General features: G+C 36.2%; 1 pseudogene; it reads left to right on the top strand.

Annotated features, from left to right (window-relative positions):
* The first annotated feature begins 5,732 nt into the window (after positions 1–5,732).
* LOC113625661 (eukaryotic translation initiation factor 3 subunit E pseudogene) lies at positions 5,733–26,352 on the top strand (annotated as a pseudogene).
* The last annotated feature ends 564 nt before the right edge of the window (positions 26,353–26,916 follow it).

Below are 26,916 nucleotides of genomic sequence, written 5' to 3'. Positions count from 1 at the left end.
AATACTTTCAAGATGTCAGGGTAAAAGTATGTTCAAAGATAAAGTCTTGTGGGCTTAAGTTTCACCATTTATCATGACTCAATAGTATTCAAGTTTGCCTTTTATTCAAGGGCAGAACCCTTTTCCAGAAAGAGGGTGAAATGTAATGCTATTCTCAGAGCGAGAATGAGAGAGTAGTATAACCCTTACAACTTTGAAACTTAAGACAAGGGTCATTACTGGAAATGTAGTCAGAAAGAAGATTGGAACCCAAAGATGAAAGAAAGAGGTTGGAGGAAGAACACATGTGGTTGGCCTCAAATATACTGATAGTCCAGATCAACTTCTGTACTAAAGAAGCTATAGCAGAGGGGCTAAGTATAGTCGGACTTTCTCCATGGGGTCATTTGAGTTGAGAATGAGTTTGCAATGTTGTTGGATGTCCAAGACTATCGTGGAAGTACTTCAAGTGTCAGTCAGCCTCATGACTACTAAAACTTTGAAAAAGTAATTATTAATGTGAGAGTTGTTCATATCAATATATTGACACACTGATGTGTTAGCCTTTCATCTATTCCTGGAAGGAAGGGAAACAGGGAATGGCAGATAATCAAATTTGCATTCTTTTAGTGCCTATTTGTCTTGGCACTCTTTTGAGGGCTTTGTGTATATTGACTCTCTTAATTCTTACGGTAACCTTAAGAGGTGTGTGCTGTTATTTCCCTGGTTGTTCAGAAGGAAAAACAGAGGCATAGAGAGTTTAAGCAACAGGTTCAAGCTCATACATGGCTGGTGAGTGGAAGAAATGGGATTCAAACCCAGAGAGTCTGGATCCAAGGGGAAGGTCCATAACCACCGCACTAAACTACCTCACATGTCATTGGATATTTCAAGTAGCTTTGTGCCAAGAATTGGACAAGGATGGGACAGATTCTAAGTTTACAGTTGGTAATCCGAATAGAACATTTGGAATTTGAGAGCAGTTGATGAAGGCAGGCAACTAGTACATTGGTTATTCAATGGTTTCTTTCTGGTCCTGAATGAGGGTACTTCTGCATGAACACATTTTAATACATCCTTAGAGTCCTTGCTTGATAATATGTCAGGTCCTTGGCTATCAGCAAGCTGGGTGCTGGCAGTTGTGCTTGCCCAAGAACAAGCCAGGAAGCCATAGTTTTCTCCACATCCCTGGCTTTAGCACAATTGTGATTCTGGTGCTGATAGGAGGTTCTGTCCTATAGTGTGGTTCCTTCTTCAAGTCGGAGTTGCTATGTGTTGTCAGTAAAGATGTCCTGGAGTTTGTCTGCAGTTAGTGCCACTTGGTTGACTCACAGAGTAGAATAGAGCACTGAGTGAAGGTTGAGTCACAGCCCCAGTCTAACAAATTTCATACCCACAGTGTTTGTAGAAACACCACATTTCTTATGCCTATCGGATGGTGAAAATACCCACTATGTTCATGCATCACATCTTGGTATTTTGTTGAATGTTTAATACAGAACCTGAACTATTACATAACTCAAGCCAATTTATTTGGATTAAAATTTATCTCCTTAAATATTTTTCAACACTTGAAAATATTAAAAACCTAAATATTGACCACTGCAACTCCCATTACTCTCATGTTCTAAATTTATTTTCTCATTCGGCAGTTAGATTAAGAGAATCTCTATTGCTTAACGTATGGTCAGGCCACTCATTAAGTGAAGGTTGTTCTCTTGCTCTCTGTACATCCCCTGCCCAACCACTGCCTGCCTCACCTTTATCCTACTCACGTGACTGAGCTTCCTACATCCTTGCCCCAGGCCCCAGCTAGTGATTGTTATCAGAAGCAGTGAGGGACATGCCCCTCTGATGGCTTTCTGCTGGTTTCCTGGTAACTAATGAGCCCGCCTGCCGTGCACTGTACATGGTAGGGTGTAGCTCCAGGACCTTGCTACTGATGTGTAAGCTCCCCCATCCATTAAAGGAATGATGTCTCTGTTGCTGACTCCAGGCTCTTTCTTCAGTCTTGAAGCTGGGCAAGCACAGGCCTTGCAGGCTGGCGGAGTGAAGCCCAACACTTAATTTGTTGCCTTGTGTTTCTTTCTCATTCTACCATTCTTGTATAGGAGGTCAATTTAACTTTCGTCTGAAGTGTAATTATTTTCTTTCAAATATTTCAGAGTTTGGTCCATTGACTACTAGGATGTCTCTCTCACAGCTTTTTAAATTTTTTTTAAAAACATTTTATTGACTATTACTGACATTCATCTGCCTTTTCAGTTGCCACTATTTCTCTTCCTAGAGATACTTTTCTTTAGGTTTCCTTATCATTTCCTACATCAATCACAGAAGATCTTTTACTATTTGTAAAGCAATATTAAACTAAAATAAAGGCTTATAGAACTTCCAGTTCAAGTTGTAACAGAGAGCACGTATATTTATTTCACTTTCTTTCTGAAAATTCAGTGAAATTACAACACAAATGACAAAAACAGAGCTGAGTAAAGTGAAGCTATCATCAGAACAAATATTTAGTTAACTTCTGAATAATAAAATTCAGATGGACTTATTTGAAAGATAAGTCAGATGAAGGGTACCTAAGTTTAAAGCCAATAAAGAAGAAATTATAAAATAAAAGTAAACTGCTATATATAAAAAGAGAAAAACAATCACCAATATAAAATGTTAAAAATAGACTTGAAGAAAAAAATCTAAGAAATTACCAGAATATACACAAAAAGAGAAAGAGATGAAAAAGTAAGAAATCAGTATTAGAGATATAGATAGTTATTCTGGGAAGGACATCATTTATGAAATAGGAATTCCAGAAATGCCGAATGAAGAAAATGGAGGGTGTGGTAGATAAAACAGTGGTTCTGAAAGATGTCTATGTCTTAATTCCCAAAACTGTGAATATGTTACATTACATAGCTAAAGAGAATTTGCAAATGGGATTAAATTAAGGATCTTAAAGTGGGAAAAGTATCCTGAATTATTCAGGGAGGCCCAGTGTAGTCACAGGGGTCTTTAAAAGAGGAAGGTAGGAAGGTCAGAGTCAGAGAAAGTGATGACAGTGGAAGTCTGAATGATTTAAGGAAGGAGCCATGAGCCAAGGAAGACATGTAGCCTTTAGAAGCTGGAAAAGAAAAGGAAACGGATTCTATTTTAGAGCATCCAGGACAAATGCCTCTGATGACACCTTGATTTTAGGACTTCTGATCTCCAGAACTACAGATAAAAACTTTGTGTTGTTTTAAGCCACTAAGTTTGTGCTAATTTGTTACAGAAGCAGTGGGAAACTAAGAGAGAGAGAATGAAATAATCAAAGGGAAAATAAAGTGGAATTTCCTGAGGGCATAAAAAAGAACAGTGCATTCAAGATTGAATGAAGGCTTCCCTGGTGGCGCAGTGGTTGAGAGTCCACCTGCTGATGCAGGGGACACAGGTTCGTGCCCCGGTCCGGGAAGATCCCACATGCCATGGAGCGGCTAGGCCCGTGAGCCATGGCCGATAAGCCTGCGCATCCGGAGCCTGTGCTTTGCAACCGGAGAGGCCACAGCAGTGAGAGACCCGCGTAACGCAAAAAAAAAAAAAAAAAAAAAAAAAAAGATTGAATGAACCCCTCTAGTTCAAAACAACATTCAGTGGAAAAAAACAAAAAACACCACAACTAGACATATCACAAAATTTAGAACAAGAGAAGATCTTAAAAGTTGTTGGCAGGAGGACTTAAAATGAAAGTTAAAGCAATACTAAACTAAACAGCCATAAACAAAGGATCGGTTTTAAGATGGGCATCATAAATATTTTTCACAAGAATCATTGGATAGAAGATGATGGAACATTCCTTCAAATAGATGTCTAGAATAAATGGTTTTAAAAATTGATATCTAGCCACAAGAAGACTATTAATCAAGGTGAGAAACAAAGGCATTTTGGAAATGTAAAAACTCAGAGAGTTTACTACGTGTAAATTCTTCCTTAAAGAAATATATAAAAGTGTACTCTGGCAAAATAAAGCCTGAATCTGGGAAAAAGGAAAGTAAGGAATTTAAGAACCCACATACCAGATTCAGGAAACTAAAGAATAGAAATTTCTGGATAACAGGTAAGTAGCAGTGTTGAAACCAAGCAAAAAAAAAATTAAAATAGGAAGTCAATGAGTTTTGAGAAAAACTTGTGTGAGAAGAAAATGAATATACTGGGGCCAATGATGTAATGAGAAAGCTGGGTGGTCTTGGAGACAAGGTAAATGCAAATTAAAACATAAAATCTTGTAAAAAGTACACTACACCCTCACAATTTTATCGGTTTTCAGTATTTCTTTGTTACTTGAACTTTTATCCTCCTATGTATTTGAAGAATTCATTAAAAAAGTTATGGGTTTTGTCACATCAGGAAGCATAGATTAGTTGAAAAATCTTCTGCAAGGCAGAGGTAGCTTTGAACCCAGGCTCTGATTTCTAGTGAATATTGATTATGCTACTGTCCTTACTGAGTTTTGTTTTTATCATCTCAAAGCTGGACAATAAATTTCAATTCATACATAGGTTAAAGAATTACTTCAAGATACCATGTAAAAGCCTCTATCATAATATAGGCATTTATCAATATTATATGTTTTTTGCCTTCCTATTCTACCCTTGGAAGTGTAAATTTGAACTCTTTTACTATTTCCCAGCCTCCATAAAATCTTGGATTATCACAATTTATAAGGACGTCCTCACTGTAATTTAGGGTTAAGGTTCTCTTTAGAGTCTCTTTAGAAGCAGCTCCTTTTCTAGGTGTCTACCTATAGCCAAAGTCTAAATTTCAAAAACAAGCACTGATGAGATTTTTCACATTTTCAAGTAAGAGTATTTCTTTTCCTTATGGTAGTTAAATAAATGCTTGTTTAGGGAACAGGGAGGAAAATCTTAAACTGTTTCACAAACTTGTTCTTTTTTACACCTACTTCCTCTACTTATTGCCCAGGGAGTTTGAAAGAACATCCTGGGATGCCTGACAGTATAGTTGCAAAATCTGTAGCATTTGAAATGGTCCAACCATTTTTATAGACATCCGGCTTTCAGTTGAGACTTTTAAAGGTTTCAACATTATTTGCAATTCCTAGAAATATTTTTAAGAACACAATGAAGGAAACTGAATTACCACTAACCAATAATTCTTCAGTCTAACCTTGTTTAGCTGTTTGTAGTCCCCCATTATCTGACCCCCTAAGAAATATACACATTCTTTTGGCATTTCCTCCATCTTAAAGGCCCAATATAGATTTTTTGCAACATACTTCTTCCATAGAAGGTATATATAAAGTGGTTTGAGTCATAACCATATCAGATTTTTTTGATCACATTTCTATCAGATGTTATTAGTATATGTATTTCAAATAGACATTTCTCTCCAAACAAATCCTGAGATCCCTTATTCTCTACCCTCAGCACTTCAGTTTGGTGCTGAGTCTGTGAAAGCTTATGAATGGCCAAGGAGGACAGCACTGACTCTACTGCAAGTCTCTGGGGCTACTGCCCCAGGGTTTCTTTCTCTTTATGCTCATGGATGGCCAGAGATCTCTTGCAGCAAGGGGAGGGATTCCAATTCCCAGCAAGAAGGCTCTCTTGCTATAATACATTCAAATTACCTTCTCATTTTGGAGAGCCTGAAGAATGCTTTGCTGTTCTGATGTTCTTTGTTCTATCATCCACCAGCATGCATGCACAAATACAGTGATGCCTCTTTCTCTGAGGCCTGCTAGCACACTGCAAAAGAACATGGGTGGACTTCCGGTTTCCAGTTCTGTGTGGAAGAAGATTGGAAGTCACCATTCAGTTCTAACAACAAGTAAAAAGCTGGACAGGATGAAAAACTCAACAACTCATCCTGAGAGAGGAATGCCCACAGGGCAAACTGCTGCCCCCAGGACTGGAAAGACAGTCAGGCAAATACAGGGAGTCTTGGCTTATAGGAGCAGAGACTCACCAGCAGAAACTGCTGCAGGAACCAGTGCTGGGGTAGAGAAACCTAAACTGTATTTGATACATTTCTGGAGGCTTTACGTGGACAAATCTGAGAGTTAAAAATTCTAGAGGGACTCAGTCATAGGGGTGCCCCCACATTATTGTGAGATTTACTTCCAGGAGCTTGACCAGATTCTCACAGTAAATGTGTGAGAAAAATCCCCTCAGGCTTCCCACAGGGGGAGGTGGAAAAGGAACTATTATGAAATACCCAAGAGTACAGGTTTCCCTCACTTTTTCAAAGTAAGGGAGTTCATGAAATCTTTCATAAACTGAAATGGTGTAAAGCGAAGAAGCAATTACCTTAGGATACATTTTGCCAGTGGATGCATAAAATAAATCGAGCTAAAGCACAGATGCTCACAGGCACAGTTCAAAGCCTTGGTGGCTTGATGCTGAGTGTAGTTCCTGGGGAAGGAGCTTGGTGGGGCCACCCTTATTGCTCTGGGTGCACGCTGCCTCTGTAATGACTTGCTGCAGAACAAACATGCAATGCTAATTTTGCTTTTTACCTTTTTTCATAAATGCCAAGATACTCTTCAGATTTCTTTTGGTTAGTGAAAACAGGTACTAAGGTAGGTCTTTCATAAAAGTGAAGTGGTGTAAAGCAGACTTCCAAAAAGCAGGGGATACCTATACTCTGTTTCTTTAATTTTTATTTTTATTTTATATTGGAGCATATTGGATTAATAATGTGTTAGTTTCAGGTGTACAGCAAAGTGATTCTGTTATACATATACATGTATCTATTCTTTTTCAAATTCTTTCCCCATTTAGTTATTATAGAATGTTGAATGGCGTTCCCTGTGCTATACAGTAGGTCCCTGTTTGTTGTCTATTTTAAATATATCAGTGTGTACATGTCAATCCCAACCTTACTCTGTTTCTTTTAACAAGGCTTGTCATCAGGAGAAACTAGTTAACCAGACCCTAGACTTCTGGGGTTTTATCAGAGGTTAAATGACATGAGGAAAGGAAATACCCAACTCTAGCCTACTCTAGCCTTCCATGTGGCAGAAGGGAAATACAATTGACCCTTGAACAACATGGGTCTGAACTGCCTGGGTTCACTTATAGATGAAGTGTTTTGAATAAATACTACATGATCCCTGGCTGGTTGAATCTTCAGATTAAGAGCCATGGATACTAAGGGCTGACTACTGGACTTGAGCATCCTGGAATTTTGGTATCTGCGGCAGGTCCTGGAACCAATCCCCACAGATACCAAGGTATGACTGTAGTTAACTCAAGCCCACTTTAGCATCTTTTCTCAACTAAGTGGGGAGAAAAAACCTGTGAAGTACAGTCCAGAGGCATAGGGTCACTGAAAGACTGAGATCTAATCATAGGACTATAAAAAGTTTCCCTCCCTCTTTACTTCACCACCACATCAATAAAGGCTTATTTACAACAGCTCCTTTTACTCAGTATTGCCATTGTTCAGCTCTCAAGAAAAATTTCTAGGCACACTAAAGGAAAAGACACAATTTGAAGCAACAGAACAGGTATCAGAACCAGGCATGGCAGGGATGTTGGAATTATCAGACTAGGAATTAAAAAATCTGTGGTTGATATGCCAAGGGCTCTAATGGATAAAGTAGACAGCCTGCAAGAACAGACAAGCAATGTAAGCAGAGATGGAAATCCTAAGAAAGAATAAAAAAGAAATGCTAGAGATAAAAAATGCTGTAATATGAACGAACCTGAAGGATACATCAATAGAATCCTCAAAAACTAAAAAGGAAAGAGAACAAAGACCAAGAAAAACAGAAAAGAATATCCAAGGACTGTAAGAAAACAAAAGGGTGTGACATACACATATAGTAAACCCCAGAAGGTGGAAAAGAGAAAGGAACAGAAGAAATATCTGAAACAATAATGACTGAGAATTTCCCCAGAGTAATGTCAGACACCAAACCACAGTTCCAAGAAGCTCAGAAAACAACAAGCAGGATAAAAGCAAAAACAAACAAACAAAGTACACCTTGGGGTAATGTTTTTAAAATACAGAAAATCGAAGATAAAGGAAAAATCCTGGAAGAAGACAGAGGGGGAAAAACACCGTATCTACAGAGGAATAAAGATAAAAATTACATCTAACTTCTCCTTAGAAAACATTCAAGTAAGAAGAGAGTGGAACAACATATTTCAAGTATTGAGAGGAAAAAAAAAAAAAACATGTGAGAATTCTGTATGCTGTAAAATTATCCTTCAAAAGTGAAAGAGAAATAGAAACTTTCTTAGACAAGCAATAATTGAGGAAATTTCTTGCTACTAGACCTGCTTCACAACAAATATTAAAAAAACACAACCTCTTTTAAGAAAAGGAAAATAATGTAGATACTCAGATTTATATAAAGAAAGGGAATAAGTGAAGGTAAAATAACTTTTTTTCTTAGTCTTCATTGTTCTAACAATTTTTTTTTCAAATTAAAAATAGAAAAAAGTTTTAATTGTGCTTATGTATGTATCTTATGTATATTTGTTATGTATGCTTATATATAAGTGAAATGAACGATGATAGTAATACAAAGGATAAGGAGAAGGAATTAGGATTATTTTGTTATTTTAAAGTACTCACACTATCCATGAAGTATTAATTGAAAGTGGACTTGGATGTAGTTTACAACACAGGAAATATACCCAACATTTTATAATGACTTTAAATGGAGTATAATCTATAAAAATATGAGATCACTATGCTGTACAGCAGAAACTCATATTGTAAATCAACTATATTTCAATTTAAAAATGCAAAATTGAAAACAAAGTAAGAAAGTGGTCTTGGAAGTATCACTGATATGCAAAGAAAGGAGACAAAATGGAGTCATATAAAATCTCAATTAAAACCACAAAACGCACACACAAAAATGTAGAAGATAAAAATAGGCACAAAGAGCAATGACAACAAATAGAAACTGGGTTCAGCTATTTTTCTCCTTCTCTTACCTCACTTGCTAAGAAGTTGAATTTTCAGGATAGAGGAAGGGGCATGTCATTCATATATCTTCATGGTGGCTCTTAGTTTTGTCTTATTTTGGTTCAGCCTCCCTCTGTTTACTGCACATGCACTAACTGATATCTTTGCCATCAGTCTTGTCTACTTTGTAGTTAGGCCTCCTACATGCCCCTGAAACTAAAGTTTGCGATTTTGAACTTAGGGTTGTGACTGTCCTTCCAGGAGCATAGGAATCTCCCACCTGGTTAATTCAGCTGACCCTCAGTTTCATTTGGCAGAGACATGCAATTCTTCTCCATGCATCTCTCTGGTCTTGACCCAAGTTAACTCATCCCACTACAGTAGGGCTACTCACAGACCTGGTGACTTCCAATGTGGTCCCTCTTCTATAGAACTATGGCAGGACCAAGAGAGTGTCAACCATGTCTCTTACCATGCTGCTCCACCTTCCTTTTTTTTTTTTAATTAATTTATTTCATTTATTTATTTTTGGCTGCGCTGGGTCTTTGTTGCTGCGTGCTGGCTTTCTCTAGTTGCAACAAGTGGGGGCTACTCTCCGTTGTGGTGCAAGTGCTTCTCATTGCGGTGGCTTCTCTTGTTGTGGAGCATGGGCTCTAGGCATGTGGGCTCAGTAGTTGTGGCTCGTGGGCTCTAGAGCACAGGCTCAGTAGTTGTGGCGCATGGGCTTAGCTGCTCCGCGGCATGTGGGATCTTCGCAAACCAGGGATCGAAACTGTGTCCCCTGCATTGGCAGGCGGATTCTTAACCACTGCGCCACCAGGGAAGTCCTTGCTCCATCTTCTTGATCAGACTGGGGTACCTCACGTTAGCACAGTTTGCAGAGTGTCCTGTGTCCACCCAAATGATCTCAATGGAGGGAGGGAGTCACAAGTCCCTGAATTTGGTACTCTCCTCAAATTGTCTAATAGACTTTCCTCACCTCCAGATCAACCACAGAGAGGGACTATTGAGTCACAAGGCAATCTCCTTCTCTCCCCCACCTCCATTTCCTGACCTTTCTTCAAGGTCAGGGTGAAGTATTATTTCACTTATCACATTGTCACCTTTCTTTCCATCTTGACCTCAGGGGAATGTGGCTGCTTTCTCTACTGGAAAACACCTAGTTTAGCTCTTCGTATATTAATAGAAACTAAAGAAATCAAGCTAATCTTTATTTTTCTCTACAGTGTTGGGATTTAAAATCACTGTCTTATTGTAAAATATTATTGGTACTCTGTCATCATCTCTTTCTCTCTTTACATTGCTTCTGAAACAGACTTTAATTTTCTCATCCCCCAGTGACTGATGCCTATAGCCCTGGACCTCAGGTCAGTAGGCATGATGGTTATATATGCAGAAAAGTAAAGGCATAAAGTTCATTAATACTTTTCAAATAATTACCTTTTTTGCCATTTTTATCTATCATCTCTTTAGAACTTAGATGTATATTTCAACGGCTCATCTAAAAGCTTCTGTTACCAGGAAGTCTGATAATCTGTACGAAGTCTTTTTGCAAAACCTGAATTCCTTATGTCCTCCTGTAACCCTCACACGCTCTTGTAAATCTCATTTAATGGTGTCATTTCTAACTCAGTGCCCTACTCCAGAAACCACAGTCTCATTTGACTTTACCATATCCTCCCTCTAACCCTTCCCTCCAATTAAGATGTGACTCAAGTATACCGCCTCCAGAGTTGTCATCCTTAAATCCTTAGGAAAATAACTGAAGTCTCTAAATGTATGCTTCCTTTTTTTTTTTTTCCAAACAAAAATACAGTTACATAGATCACAGGTTGTTGATAGAATTAAGTGAGATGATGTATGATGGATGTAAATTTCTTTGCAAAGGGTAGCATTACTCTTGTTTTTCTCCTCATAAACTTCCACAAGCTTCTCCTTTCCTACTGGGTCCTTCTGTGTTATGCTCAAGCTTTTAGCAAAATATTCAGGATTCTTCACCATTTTCCACCATCTTTAGCACCTTGAACACTGAGTACTCAAGCCACTCTGAATTTTTTCTCCTTCAGCATCAAACCTTGCTTTTTCATAATTAAGCGTGCTCTCCACTGTTTATCTCACTGCTTAAAATGCCTTTCTGCCCCAGCTCGCTCTGCAGCTCTGCCATTAACTCTCCCAGTGACCTTGGGAAAATGTCAGAATCTCTCTCTGCCTCAGATTCCTAAATTCAAGGCTAAAGATAAAAATGAAGCTGTTTCTGTTTTGTATATAATTTCATTTGTTTCATTTTTTATGATTCTACATATAAGTGATCATGTGATATCATGTGATATTTGTCTTTCTCTGTCTGACTTACTATACTTAGTATGGTAATCTCTAGGTCCATCATAGAAAACAAATTTATGGTTATCAAAGGGGAAGGGGGAGGGTAAATGAAGAGCTTGGGGCTAACAGATACACACTACAACATAAAAAATAGATAAACAACAAGGTCTTACTCTACAGTACAGGGAACTCTATTCTATACCTTGTAATAATGTATAGTGGAAAAAAATCTGAAAAAGAATATATATATATATATATATATATATATGTGTATATATACATATACACTGAATCACTTTGCTGTATACCTGAAACTAACACAACATTGTAAATCAACTATACCTCAATAAAGAAACAAACAAAAAATGAAACCAAACTCATAAAGATTAAGCAAAATAATACATATTGATATTACAAATTGGCCTATCTTGAGGGGAAACTAAATGTTACCCACTAACTAAAGATTGTATTATTAATTACTATTTATTATCAACATTATCAGCAGTAGCAGCAGCAACAACTTCCCAGAATGCTCTTACTTAACCTTCAAGAGCTAGTTAAAATATCATCTCATCTGAAAAGACTGCTCCAGGGAAATATATTCATTTATCCTGTTGTACTGTCCTTTCCATCTTGTATTCATTTCTTCCCAGTTTCTCAGCGTCTTGAAGGCAGAGACCATGACAGTCATCTTTACAGTTCTAGTGCCTGGTCAGTGACTGCATATAGCAGGTGCTCAATAAACAGTTGCTGAATGAAGGAAAACAAACCAAAAAAATAATAAAACTTATTGTGTTGTTAGCGTGTAACAAATTGTTTTAAGATCTCCTATGTATTAAGTCACTCAGTTCTCCAATAACCCTGTCATTAGCTACTCCTATTATCATCCCATTGCAGGGGTGAGAAACTGAGAGATGGAAAAATGCATTAATTTGGTCACAGTCAGGACCGGAACCAAAATAACATAGGGCAAGTCCATGAAATGATTGGATCCATTGCAAGATAGGTTTAGGCCAGAAATCCATTTACTGCCTTGCAATAATATATTAGGGATTACGGTCACTTTAATTTCAGTATCAAGTAAGGCTCAGTTTTCAACGCCTCACGATAGATCTTGGGTATTCTTCCTTCTCAATATGCAGTTACTTTAAGGCCATAGGTTCTTTCAAGGAGAGATTGGCGAAACATTTATTATACATGCTTTTGGTGGCATGACAGAGTCTTTCCTCAAGAGAATTTATCTCCCTTTGGGTCACCAGGCCCTGTGTGTGAGGTTAGCTCAGATCTGGAAACTGGGCAAGAAATAGTGATTTTTCATTGCAGAAGCTAATAGAAGCCTTGGTTTATTTTCTCTTGAGGTTTTTTTATTCATATCCAGCATCACCCTTGCTGGCTGCTCATTTATTTCACTCCTAGACATATCACAGTGTCTTATAATTGTCAAAGAACCCCGTAATTTAAGGACCCCTTGTTTATCATATTAGTATTGCTGTGCTTTATAGTAATTATACTGACTTTGCTCCTGATGGCTATGTGCCACCCTCTGGTCTTTGCTATTCGGGAACCGTGTCATCTTCATTGACACGAGGGTCCTATCTCTCATGGCATCATCTCCTCCTGCTAATTCTGTCTTACAGAGGACAGCCACAATGAACTTCTCAAAGATACTAGTGTTCTTCTCACTAATGCATGCCTTCTTGGGTACAACAGCTATCACCATTCCAGACCTCAGGCTCCTGCTTACTCTGTATCTTCATAACTTTAGCCTAGAAGACACTGAGGCCGAACTTTGTCTCCTTTGCAGTTTTTCTACATTTACTATTAAATCCTGTGCTTGAATTTCAGCAAAGGTTACCCCTAGCTGTAGGAAACAAAAGTTTTGAAAAATTTCCATGAAGGCCCTTTGGCTTTCCCAGCATTCCCTGAATTCATAGGTGGATAACTTCAGACTGTCATTCTCTTTCTGCAAGGTTTCCAATATAAACAAAAAAACAAACAAACACACAAACAAATTAAAAATTCGGCTTATTCCATGGTCTTTAAAATTGTCATTGTCCCCACATAGTTCAATATTGAAGTTACACCATAAGCCAATGTTTTCTCTCTCTCTGCTGCTGGTCATCCCATTCTAAAACAGGTGAAAGTATGAGTGATCGCCGTGCTAAAAGCAGAACTTAAGACAAGGACTTATTAAAATGTAGCTTATTTAGAAGGTGATACCCAGAAACAGAAATGAAGAGATGACACAGGAAAGGAAGCTATTTGTTCTCACTGTTAACAACTGGCACTTAATCCCACTGTGGGCTTCATTCTCTCTAAAGAACTGTGTTGAATGTACTTGTTGAATGAAGAAGCAGAGCCTGGGACCTTGATTACTAATCCCTAGCTCCACTGATGGATGGATTCATCCAAGGGCATTCACTCTCTGAATTTCTGGGCTGCTTTGCTGATACTTCCTGAGTTGCTATAACAGAAAAGTAGAAAAATATGGCTATAGTTTCATATGGGATGTGATAAGTGTGATGAGCTCTGTCTATGAAAGATGCAGCTTAGATTACAGTAGGCTAGGGCACAAGAAGCAGCATTTCCCTTATATTCGTGATCACATTTTTACTTATTATACCCATTTTACAGATGAGAAAATTTAGGTTCAGATTCTGAAATAATTTACCCAAGGTCACACAAAAAAATAAGTGACAGAATATAATTAAAGCTCACAAGAAATGAAGAATCTCCAGTCCTACCCCAGACCTACTGAATCTGAATCTGCATTTTAATAGAATCTCTAGATATTACACATGCATATTTAGGTTTGCTAAGCACTGGCTTAAATTTTTTTTCTTAAATGCCTATAGTTATAAATCAAAAGAGAAAGTCATATATAGTATCAAGTAATCCAAAAGGTATACTGTTCTTTTAATTAAACCAAAGAAATTCTCCTAAGTATTTTCTTTTATAAACCTTTAACTAATTAAAATATTTTGCTGGGAGGGACCCAGTGCAATTTTTTTAAAGAAGTTTCTGTGAGTTAGAGTTGGGTTGGGAATTGATATAAAAGGAGTGTTACTGTCATAAGTAGTGTGCCAATCAGAGGTGAAGGCAATGACACACGTGGGTATAACTCAAGGACGACTTATTTGAGAGTGTATTAGTTTTCTATAGCTTCTGTAACCAATTACAAAAACTTAGCTTAAAATAACACAAATTTATTATCCTACAGTTCTGTTCGCTTGGCTATTTACTCTGCTCTGTTTCTCTTCTCTGCTCTGGAATAAAGATGTTGTTCAATTGGGCTTTTATCAAGAGGCCCTGGAAGAATTTTCTTCCAAACTCATTCAAGTTTTTGGAAGAATCCAGTTCTTTGTGATTCTAGGACTGAGGTCCACATTTTCTTGCTGGCTGTCTGCTGGGGGCTGTCATTAGCATCTAGTGGCTCTTAGGTCCTTCCCTGTGGGTCCCTGCATCTCAGAGTCAGGAAGGGCACATCAAATGGGCTCCTGCTTGGAATCTCTCTGATTTTCCCTTCTGTCACATATATCTTGCTTTCCCTTCTGCCACATTTTTTTCTGCCTCCAGTCACAAAAGATTCTCTACCTTTAAGTGCTCATGTGATTATATTGAACATGCCTGGATAATCCATATTATACTCCCTATTTTAAAGTCTGTAACCTTAATTTATATCTACAAACCTTCTTTTACTATGTAGCATAATATATCCATAGGTTCCAATGATTAGGGGATGGATATCTTTGGAGAGCCATTCTGCCTACCACAGAGTTTTGTGCTTCAAAATGTAGTAAGAGGTGGTTTGGGGATAGATTTTAGACAGCTATAAATGAGAGGAATACTTCCATTCTTTCAACAAATATTTACTGAGTAAATACTGTTCTCTAGTATTCTGGGCTAGGAGTTTAGCTTTTGAGCAATGGGGTGTTTTCAAAGATTATTAAGTAGAAAAGTGATAGAATAACCAGTATCAGTAAAGCAGCCCAGAAATGCAGAATAAGTGCTCAAACCCCAAGTTCCTGTCATCAGGCTATGGGTTCATACTTGAAGTAGAAGGGAGACTGATGATTTCTTCTTTTTTGTAACTGCAGGATAGAGGTAGAGAGATAAGTGTCTCCTTTGGGAAGCTGGCCATGGAAAGAAAAAAGGAAGGATGACTTTGAGGAAAGGTACAAATTAATAACTGACAAAACTTTGTGCTTGGCATAAAAGGAATAAAGTTGATGAAGTATTGCATGATGACTGGGGGAATTTGAGGAATAACAAAATGATCATTACCATATCAATAATTCAAGAAGAACAAAGCAGTGATCCCAAATCACTGAAGTGCCATGCATGCTTGAATAGAAACACCAGGTGAGACTGCAGCAAACAACGAAAATAAAAACACCAACTTTTTTTGGTGTTCTTTCTTAATTGTTCTCTCCATTTGTTGCAGGCTGTGAAGTTGGACATTGCCTGGCATAATGGTGTGTTCCACAGTCTTAACTTACCCACCAGTAAATCTCAAAATAACCCAGCTCTTCAAGTTTCAGTACAATTCTTGCCTATTTACAGGAAAAGAGTGTCATCATAGACAATGTGTTTCCAACAAATACATAGGCAGTAATTGGAGTAAAGCATGGACCAAAGTATTAAAAATGATGCAAATTGAGAATACACGGGAACTATTTGAAGAGTATAAGTTGAGGTTAAGTCAATCTTACCACTAGGGGAAGGTTGACATTTTTTTTTTACACATATTCAGATGTTGTCCCCTCTAATACATGAACCAGAAACATTATGAAGAAATAATGGAATAGACACAGAGTATGACACATGTGGTGGGCATTTGCTTCAACATCTCTGGATGGGAGATTATTAAAAAAAAAATCAATAAAATCCTTAAGAAGTTATTCATTCATATCCATACCTGGGTGTATATTTTATGGCTTCAGTTCTCCTACTGAAAAATAGTGTTTATTTTTAGGTTAATAGACAAACACAACAATGTTGAAGGTCATACTACAATCTAAAATTGTGTCAAATGTTTTTGGTTTGGCTTTACGGAAAATGCATTGTGCCAAACACTTTTTCTCCTTTATTTTTAAACCCTTGTGTATTTTTAAAGAAAATGTAATCCACATGTTTCTTATTCATTTACACTTAACTCATCAAATTCCTCTTGTGTAAGAGTGACTTGGAGACCAAAAGACTTTGGAAAATTATTTGTTTGCCTTTGAAGCTCTTTCTTTTTATTAGGAAAGTAATAGCATGTTCTTTGGTATAGTTCATGTTAGATACTCAGGTATTCAGTTTTTCAAGTATGTAAATAACATAATCTAGAATATTTATATTTGTCCTTATATATTGCTTTCCCTATTCTATTAATATAATGGTAATTTTCACCACTATATCCTTTGTTATACTATTACTATGTTATTATTTACTATTAGTATTGTTGTTATAAACTTCATAATAACATTAGTGGTGTTACAAGAATATCTATATATTTGCAACATCTTCATTTATAAAGTGGTTTTATCTTATTCATCTTTCCTTAAAGACTTGTATGGAAAGAGAATTCCAGGCTTTGTAGCATACTCACCTATTTCATTTCCTCATAGAATGTCAGACAGAGAGAATTTGCCAACTGCTTTACATCCTCCAAAAATCTTATTTTCAGTTCATCTGTTTTATTTCTACTTTCGTGACTAAGTGTGCTATTCATCTCTCATAGCTATTTTTAACCTCTCTTCAAATCCTTGTACAATTGTCTGACTTTATAATCTGAATTAAAAGTCATTTCATTGTTGAGCTGAATGATTCTGTCCTACTGGTTCCATTTATGTATTCTTTATACTTATGGATAATACATTGTTCTAGTTTGCTTATCCTCTGAATTATAGCCTGTCACAGGTCTTTAAGTATTCTTAAATAATCTTGTGGATGTATACTCTGAAACTCAAGAGCACCCCAAGCACCTTTAAAAGTAGGGTCTATGTGTTTTTATTTCTTTCATGTCTTCTTATCATGCTTAGTTCTGATTGCTACAAATTTTAATCTTAGTAAATATGACTGGTGGGTTGCTAATCTTTAAAGTATTATGTGGCATGTGCTACTTACTTTCTGCATGAAAATAATATAGTAAAATGCCAGATAAAAGTGGATTCTGACTTGGTCTCTTTTTAAAATTAGATTGCATGCTTGTAATCTATTGTAAGGATTGGTCCTTTAACTATTTTCTTAAATTTAAACTAGGGTCTTGAAAACACAGTGCACATGAAAAGAACAAGTAGTGAACAAGACCTTAATCAAAATTGCCAGTTCATTTGCAAAACAGATACTGATGGCCCACAACCAACAGGGCCTTTCTTAGGCTTTGTGTTAGATTTTGGCAATGAAGAGAGGAAAGACAACCTCTTCTCTCAGACAACTGACCATTTTGGGAGTCACGATTTCAACACTGTGTGCAGAGTGATAGGACAAAGGTCAAAGAGTAGAGGCAGGCATCTCAGTCTAGTTTCATAAAAATGCTTTTGGAGTGATCTCAAAGTTAAGCAGGGTGTATAAGCTAAGCATTATAACAGGCAACGTGAAAGCCTCAGTTTAAGAGACATTTACATCACTTACTTGTGTGGGTTACTGTTCCAAGCTCCTTACAAATATGAACTCATTCAATCCTCATCACTATCCCATGGGTAAGCACTGTTACTAACCTAATTTTACAAGTGAGAAAACTGAAGTAACTACAAGTTAAGTGAATTGCCCAAGGTCAACAGCAGGTCAACAGCAGGCACAGCCAGGACTTAAATATAGGTATTGTGGGCCTCCATAGTCTCTACAGGAGACTTTTAATAGGGAATTTACGTACTCATGGAGAGCAACACACAATCAAGGAAGAACAAGTGGGTTGGCATTTCCTGAGGGCAAGTTATAACTGGGACAATGTCAAGAGATGAAAGAAGCTAAAGAAGTGAATGAGAACGATGTTACACTGAAAAACCAGGGTTTTATCTTAAATGAATCATTGTAATCATTGGGATAACAGGATTTTGTCTCGATATTAGAAAGAAGATTCTCTAGCATCATGGATTATGGGATACAAGATGGCTGGGTTGGAGGTCAAAAGACCTGGTAAGGGGTACCTGCAATAGCACAAGTGAGAGAAACAGTGGAAATATGGTTGGAGGGAAGTTGAAGCTCACATGAGTTATTCTAGGAGAGGGCATGTGAGGGCTTAAGCTGTTGATGTTGGAAAAGGAGAGAAAGTTGTGTCTGGAGTGATTGCTCTGAGTTTCTGATTAAGGTAACAGTGTAGACAGTGGTGACTACTGGGATAAAGAAGAAAACAAGATAATTGAACATTAGAAAATGCTTATGATACCATGTAAAGAGAAAAAGAAAGTAGAGCTCAGAATTGTATATTCTGTATTGTCCTTTAAAAAATATGTGTGTAATATGCACGGAAAAGCTCTGGTGAAAACAAGAACAACTATTCATTGTAAATGGTAAAATTTCTCAGAACTTTTTATTTTTCCCTGTATCTTCTAAATTTTCTGCAATGAACATGAATTTGTTATTTTTCCATTAAACTAAAATTAAGTGTTACTGGAAGGATTTAGACAGTGGTCTTATTTAAAGTTAACTTCTATGATCTTTCAGGAAAGCAAATAAAGTACTTAGCAAAAGTAGATGATTTATTAACTTTGGATCAGGAATTCCCCTCTTAGGAAGCTAAAGTAATACGTAGGTTCTCATGTGTTTATTTATAAATATATTTATTGTCATGCAGAAAAATTAGCATTAGCAATCAGGGTTGTTGAAAACAATTATAGCACAAGTGTGTGAATACATATTATACATTCATTAGAACAGTTACTTATAAAAATACTTAATCATCAGGGAAAATACTTCTGATATATGAAAACAGCAGGGTATGAGTTCTTTGATGCTATTTGCCTAGGATATCTCTGAGTGAAACATGATACTGATTTTCTTTGACTTGCATTTTTTAAGATCTGTAAAATATACCTACGTATTTACTTATAAAATATAATAAAACATAAAAATAAAGACATTTAGTTCAAAGTGTGAGCAGTATCACTGCTGTTTAATCATTTCAAATGGGCTTATGTTGGACTGTAAGTACACAGCAAAAGAGGAGTGGAAAAGTCACCTGGACTATGAGGCTGGCTGTGTCAGGGGAAGCAATTGGTCAAAATCATGATTATAGATGAGAATAAGTATGAAGGACCAATAATTACATTAAAAAGGATGTTTCTCAGGAGTATTTGAATATAAGAGGGATCATAGCTTTAAACTTAAAGAAGCACTAAATTTTGGAATTTCAGATACTAAGAAGATAAAAGGATATTTTTTGAGATATTATCATATTCTTGAGATTTCTAAAAACCAATGTTCAGGGCCTACACATAAATAGTGGACTTATTTGTGTTTTAGGCAAGTACTGCTTGTGTTATTATGTTTAGATATTTGGATACATTGACCAACATTCAGATATGGTAGTGCTATGACTTGACTTCCATGGAAAATGTGAAACTTAAGGTAGCCATGTTTTTCCTTTGTCCCATGAAAAGTAATAGAATCTTTAGAAAATTAATTCATCTTCATTTAACCTTTATCAGTTTTTGAAGAAACCATAAATATTTTAGATTCATTTGACAGAGCTAAAAATCCTAGGGTGTTAAAATAATTGAAACGATGGTATCCACATGTATATATCTTTAACTGCATGTTACTGGAACTTTTATGCTAATCTTTATATTAATTCTTTATTGAATGACTACTATGTGCAAGTACTTTAAATGCATTATCTCATTTAATTCGCAGAAGAGATAAAACTTAGAGATAGATCAGAAACAGACTGGGAGCATTTAAATTGATTTTGTTATGTGACCACCAGGCTAGTAAGCAACAGATTCATTAGACAAGTAGGTAGTATAATCTACATTTGATAGGTGTTGGTATCAAGGCTGTGGCCCAAAGTCACATTACTGGAGCACAGTGTTGGAATCAAGATTCAAACAAAATTTAGTTGGAGCCTCTATGGCAACAATGTTTCCAGCATTTCTAGAAAATAGTATACCACTTACCATCCTTTAAAAACGCTCTTGAGAATTTTCCATCTTAATAACTGATCTTTTCTTTTATAGGTACCTGTTAAATATTTCTCATAGTGCTTCCATACATTTTTTGTGGTCATATTTTTCATATACAGCTGTTGACAATTTATTTTATAAAGAGATAATTGATATACAACATGATATTAGTTTCAGGCATATAGCATAATGATTTGATATTTGTACATATTGAGAAATAATCACTACAGTAAATCTAGGAAGGACCTGTTATCATACACAGCTTCATAATTTTTTTCTTGTGATGAGAACTTTTAAGATCTACTCTCTTAACTTTCAAATATGCAAGACAGTATTATTAACTATAGTCACCATGCTGTGCATTACATCCCTATGGCTTATTTATTTCATAAGTGGAAATTTGTACCTTTTGAATCCTTTCATCCATTTGCAACCACCAATCTGCTGTTCTCTGTATCCATGAGCTTCTTTTTATTTTCGATTCCACATATAAGTGAGACCATACAGTATTTGTCATTTTTTGTCTGACTTATTTCACTTAGTATAATATGCTCAGGGTGCACCTATATTGTCACAAATGGAAAGATTTTATTCTTTTTTTTTTTGCTGAATAATAGTCCAGTGTATACAAATATGCACCACATCTTCTTTATCTTTTCATTCATTGATGGACAATTAGGTTGTTTCTGTATCTTGGTTATTGTACCTAATGCTGCAATGAACATGAGGGTGCATATATCTTTTTGAGTTAGTGTTTCTGCTTTCTTTAGGTAAATACCCAGAAGTGGAATTGCTGGATCATATGGTAGTTATATTTTTAATTTTTTGAGGGACTTACATACTCTATAGTGGCTGCACCAATTTACATTCCCACAAACAGTATACAAGTGTTCCTTTTTCTCCACATCCTCGCTAGCATTTTTTACCTTTTGTCGTTTTGATAATACTATTCTAACAGGTGTGAGGTGATATTGTGGTTTCAATTTGCATTTCCTGATGATTAATGACACTGAGAACATTTTCATGTACATGTAGGCCATCTGTATGTCTTCTTTGGACAAATGTCTATTCAGGCCCTGTGCCCAGTTTTAAATTGAATTGTTTTTGCTAATGAGTTGTATGAGTTCTTTATATATTTTGGATATTAACCCCTCATTAGATATATGATTTGAAAATATTTTCTCCCATTTAGTAGGTTGTCTTTTCATTTTGTTGATGATTTCCTTTGCAGTATAGAAGTTTTTTAGTTTAATGTAGTCCCACTTTTGTTATTGTTTTTGTTGCCCTTGCTTTTGGTTTCAAATCCAAAAAAAAAAAAAAAAAAAAAAATCACAAAAACTATGCCAAGGAAATTACCTCCTATGTTTTCTTCTAGGACTTTTCTGGTTTCAGGTCTCATATTCAAGTCTTTAATCCATTTGAGTTAATTTTTGTGTATGGTGTAACACAGTGGTCCAGTTTCATTCTGTTGCATGTTGCTGTCCAGTTTTTCCAACACAATTTATTGATGAGCCTGTCCTTTCCCCATTATATATTCTTGGCTCCTTTGTCATAAATTAATTGACCATATACATTGAGTTTATTTGGGAACTACCTATTTGTTCTATTGATCTATGTCTCTTTTTTTAGGCCAGTTCCATATTGTTTCAATGACTATAGGTTTGCAATATAGTTTGAAGTCAGGGAGTGTGTGATGATATAGTTTGAAGTCAGGGAGTGTGATGCCTCCAGCTTTGTTCTTCTTTCTCAAGATTGCTTTGTCTACTTGGGGTCTTTCGTGGCTCCACACAGGTTTTAGGATCTTTTATTTCTGTGGAAAAAATGCCATTGGAATTTTGATAGGGATTTCACTGAGTCTGTATATTGCTTTGTGTAGTATGCACATTTTAACAATATTAATTCTTCCAATACATGAGCATGGAATATATTTCCATTTATTTGTGTCTTCTTTAATTTCTTTAATCTGTGTCTTATAGTTTTCAGAATACAGGTTTTTCACCTTGGTTAAATTTATCCCTGAGTATTTTATTCTTTTTACTTTTTATATTTTTTTATTTTATTCTTTTTGATGCAATTATAAAGGGAATGGTTTTCTTAATTTCTCTTTCTGAGAGTTTGTTGTTAGTGCATAGAAATACAGTAGATTTTTTATATTGATTTTGTATCCTCCAACTTTACTGAATTCAGTTATTAGTTTTAACAGTTTTTTTGTAGAGACTTTAGGGTTTTCTACATATAATATTATGTCATATGCAAAGAGTGACAGTTTTACTTCTTCCTTTCCAATTTATATGCCTTTATTTTTCTTGCCTACTTGCTCTGGCTAGGACTTCCAAAACTATTTTAAGTAGTATTTACCTGTTAAATATTTCTTGTAGTGCTTATGTTTATTCCTTTTGTAGTCATACCTTTTATATATAGCTGTTGATAATTTAATTTTTATAGTATGTAACTTTCCAGATGTTCTATATATCTCTGTATTGTCATGATTTAACTTAATCATTTTGGGTTAAGGAGAAAGAGTTCTCTTCTGGAATTAAAAAATATATTTCTTTTTTTCCCCACAGCCCTTCCTCTTTTCTTTTCTCCATGTCTTTCTACCTCTTCCTTCCTTCTTTCCAATCTTTTTTTTTTTTTAAAAAAAATAACTATTGTATTTAAACCTTGCAGTATTGGGAGAGGGGAGATTTGATATGGGGGTAGGTGTGATTTTTCATTCTATGTGATTTTTCATCTTACCAAGGACAGAAATATAATGGGAGAATTTTTTTCTTCAATGATTTTAAGAAAATATTGAATATTTATATTGGAACTCATTATTCTTTAGTTTTACTTGTTCTTATGAAGGAAGAATTGTTTTCTCTATTTTGCAGATAAGTCAGCTGAATCTCAGAGAGATTAAATGATGCATCCAAAGCCATTCAGCAAGGAAGTTTTCTGAATGTGGGTTTGAACCCAGATCTGCCTGGTGTCAATGCTCATGATCTTTTTTATTCATATGCTCTCTTACTTTATTTTAAACATAGGATTATTAGACTTCAGAGATGAAAGAGCATTTGAGATTACTCATTCCAACAACTTCAATTCATGTTTTAGGGAACTGTAGCCTAGAGGAGTTAGACCACTTAGTTAAGGTCATGTAACCATAAAGTTATTGGGTTGGGTATAAAGTTCATTTGTTTTTTTCCATAAGGTGGCTCTAGTAGTGCTTAGTTGTCTAACTTCATTAGAAACAATTTTGTTAGATTGTATTGTGACAGCTATCATATCAGGCGTGCATTAAAAAAAAAACATCAAAATTGGTGAATTTTTGTGTAGCCATTTTAATATTGAAGATGGAAGAAAAAAGCAACATTTTCAGCATATTATGCTTTATTATTTCAAGAAAGGTAAGAATGCAACTGAAACGCAAAAAAAGGATTTATGCAGTGTATGGTGAAGGTGCTGTGACTGATTGAACATGTCAAAAGTGGTTTGTGAAGTTTTGTGCCGGAGATACCTCACTGGACGATGCTCCACGGTCGGGTAGACCAGTTGAAGTTTGATAGTGATCAAATAGAGACAATAACTGAGAGCAATCAACCTTATACATGTGGGAGATAGCCGACATACTCAAAAAATCCAAATCAAGAGCTGAAAATCATTTGCACCAGCTTGATTATGTTAATCACTTTGATGTTTTGGTTCCACATAAGTTAAGCCAAAAAAAACTCTTGACTATATTTCCGCATACAATTCTCCACTGACACATAAGGAAAACATTCTGTTTTTAAAACAAATTGTGACGGGTGATAAGAAGTGGATAGTGCACAATAATGTGGAACGGAAGAGATTGTGGGGCAATGAAGTGAACCACCACCAACCACACCAAAGGCTGTCTTCATCCAAAGAAAGTGATGTTGTGTATATGGTGGGATTGGAAGGGAGTCCTCTATTATGAGCTCCTTCTGGAAAACCAAACGATTAATTCCAGCAAGTACTGCTCCCAGTTAGACTGACTGAAAGCAGCACTCGACAAAACGCGTCCGGAAGTAGTCAAAAGAAAATGCATAATCTTCCATCAGGATAGCACAGGACTACATGTTTCTTTGAAGACCAGGCAAAAACTGTTACAGTTTGGCTGGGAAGTTCTGATTCATCTGCTGTATTCACCAGATATTGCACTTTCAGATTTCCATTGATTTCGGTCTTTACAAAATTCTCTTAATGGAAAAAAAAATCAATTCCCTGGATGACTATAAAAGGCACCTGGAACAGTTCTTTGCTCAAAAAAATAAAAAGTTTTGGGGAGATGGAATTATGAAGTTGCCTGGAAAATAGCAGAAGGTAGTGGAACAAAAGGGTGAATAAGTTGTTCAATAAAGTTCTTGGTGAAAATGAAAAATGTGTCTTATTTTTAACTTAAAATCTGAAGGAACTTTTTGACCAACCCAATACTATAGCAGCAGCATTAATTGTGGTTGCTTTCTTTCCATATTTCAGGAACTAACAAATTGTCATAAATTCCTTGGCTTACTGGGTTTAAATTTAAAAAATAGACTCCTACACTTTACTTTTCCTTGGCAAGAAGGTGGAGTAGGACTTGACTACTCACATTGCACACTTTTTGGATCGGCGTCTAGTCTTTTCATTGCTTGAGTTTCTCTCTGTAAAGGAGATATATAATGAAAAACAATCATTACAAGGGAAATTGGATCTTCTTAGTGATAACAACACGGTAGCCTTTGCTATGTATGTATACCAAAACCTTTGTTCTGATGATATTCCTCATGCTTTGAGAGAAAAAAGAACCACTGTTGCTGTACAACTGAAACAGCTTCAGGCAGAAACAGAACCAATTGTGAAGATGTTTGAAGATCCAGAAACTACAAAGCAAATGCAGTCAAACAGGGATGGTCAGATGTGATTCGACTACCTGGCAGACAAGCATGGTTTTAGGCAGGAATGTTTAGAGACACTCTTGGTATGCAAAATTCCTATATAAATGTGGAAATTACTCTTGAGCTGCTGAATATCTTTACTTCTTTAGAGTGTTGGTTCCAGCAACGGATAGAAATGCTTTGAGTTCATTCTGGGGAAAACTGGTTTCTGAAATCTTAATGCAGAATTGGGATGCAGCCATGGAAGACCTTACATGGCTAAAAGAGACCATAGATACAATTCTGTGAGTTCTCCACTTCAGTCTCTTCAGCAGCGAACACGGCTCATTCATTAGTCTCTGTTTGTTTTCTTCAATAACCCCAAGGCCGTGATAATGTTATCGATCTCTTCCTTTACCATCCTCAGTATCTTAATGCAATTCAGACGATGTGTCCACATATTCTCCACTGTTTGACCACAGCAGTCATAACAAAGAAAGATGTTTGAAAACGCCACAGGTGCTAAAATATCTGGTCCAAGTTATTCAACAGGAGTCTTACACATGTAAAGATCCAATTACAGAGTTTGTTGAATGCTTATATGTTAACTTTCACTTTGATGGGGCTCAGAAAAAGCTGAGGGAATGTGAATCAGTGCTAGTGAATGATTTTTTCTTGGTGGCTTGTCTTGAGGACTTCATTAAAAATGTCTGTCTCTTCATATCTAAGACTTTTTGTCCATCCATCAGTGTATCAGCATTAACATGTTGGCAGATAAACTGAACATGTCTCCAGAAGAAGCTGAAAGGTGGGTTGTAAATTTGATTAGAAATACAAGACTGGATGCCAAGATTGATTCTAAATTATGTCATGTGCTTATGGGTAACAATGCAGTCTCACCCTTTCAGCAAGTGATTGAAAAGACCAAAAGCTTTTCATTTAAAAGCCAGGTGTTGGCCATGAATATTGAGAAGAAAACCAGAATAGTAGGTCAGAGGTTCCTAACTGTATAACTCAGGACTCTGGCTTCTACTGAAGAACTGTACAGAAAAAATGAAAAATCTATAAAAGAAAGGTGAAATAAAACCATTTTACAAAGATGAAACATTATAGAAACAATTAACATGTTAAATATAAATTTTGGAGACTTTGAATAAAATTGGCTGTGCTTCATTAAAAAATAAAATAAAAAATAATAAAATAATAAAATAAAACATAGACTCCTGAAGTAGGGAGATGAAATAGAAAAAGACGTACCATTTGGACAAATGATGATTTTGTGCAATTAAAATTGCACCCCTGCCTCAATGTCAGGTATCTGGGTGCAAGGATTGGAGGTGGACTTTTAACTCCCCCTATCCACTTCAGCTGGATACCCTTGATCTATGTACCAATTCATGACCATTTGTAGTCACTCTTCAAATAGAGACTTCAAAAACCTTTCTTTTGTCTCTTCTTACACAGCATCTCCTTTAACTTTGTCACATGGTGTTGCTTTGCTCCTCTAGTCTCCATTTGGGGTGTATTGTTGATATGTTACTATAACATATCAACAAGCACTGATTGTTGCTTTAGTTATTGCTCTTAGGAGTGTCTTGGTCTTATGCCAATATCAACAGTGCTTTCATCTCTAGGGCTCTGAACAGGCACTCTGTTATACAGTCATATGAACTGCAGACTCCATTGTAATAAATCTGTTCTCAATATACCCTTTAAGTTTATATTCAATT

This window comes from Aethalodelphis obliquidens, unplaced genomic scaffold, assembly GCF_003676395.1.
Source record: "Aethalodelphis obliquidens isolate GAN/ISIS:26980383/991018 unplaced genomic scaffold, ASM367639v1 scaffold1, whole genome shotgun sequence".
Lineage (NCBI taxonomy): Eukaryota > Metazoa > Chordata > Mammalia > Artiodactyla > Delphinidae > Aethalodelphis > Aethalodelphis obliquidens.
The sequence above is the reverse complement of the archived record's forward strand: the minus strand, read 5'-3'. Positions and strand labels throughout refer to the sequence as shown.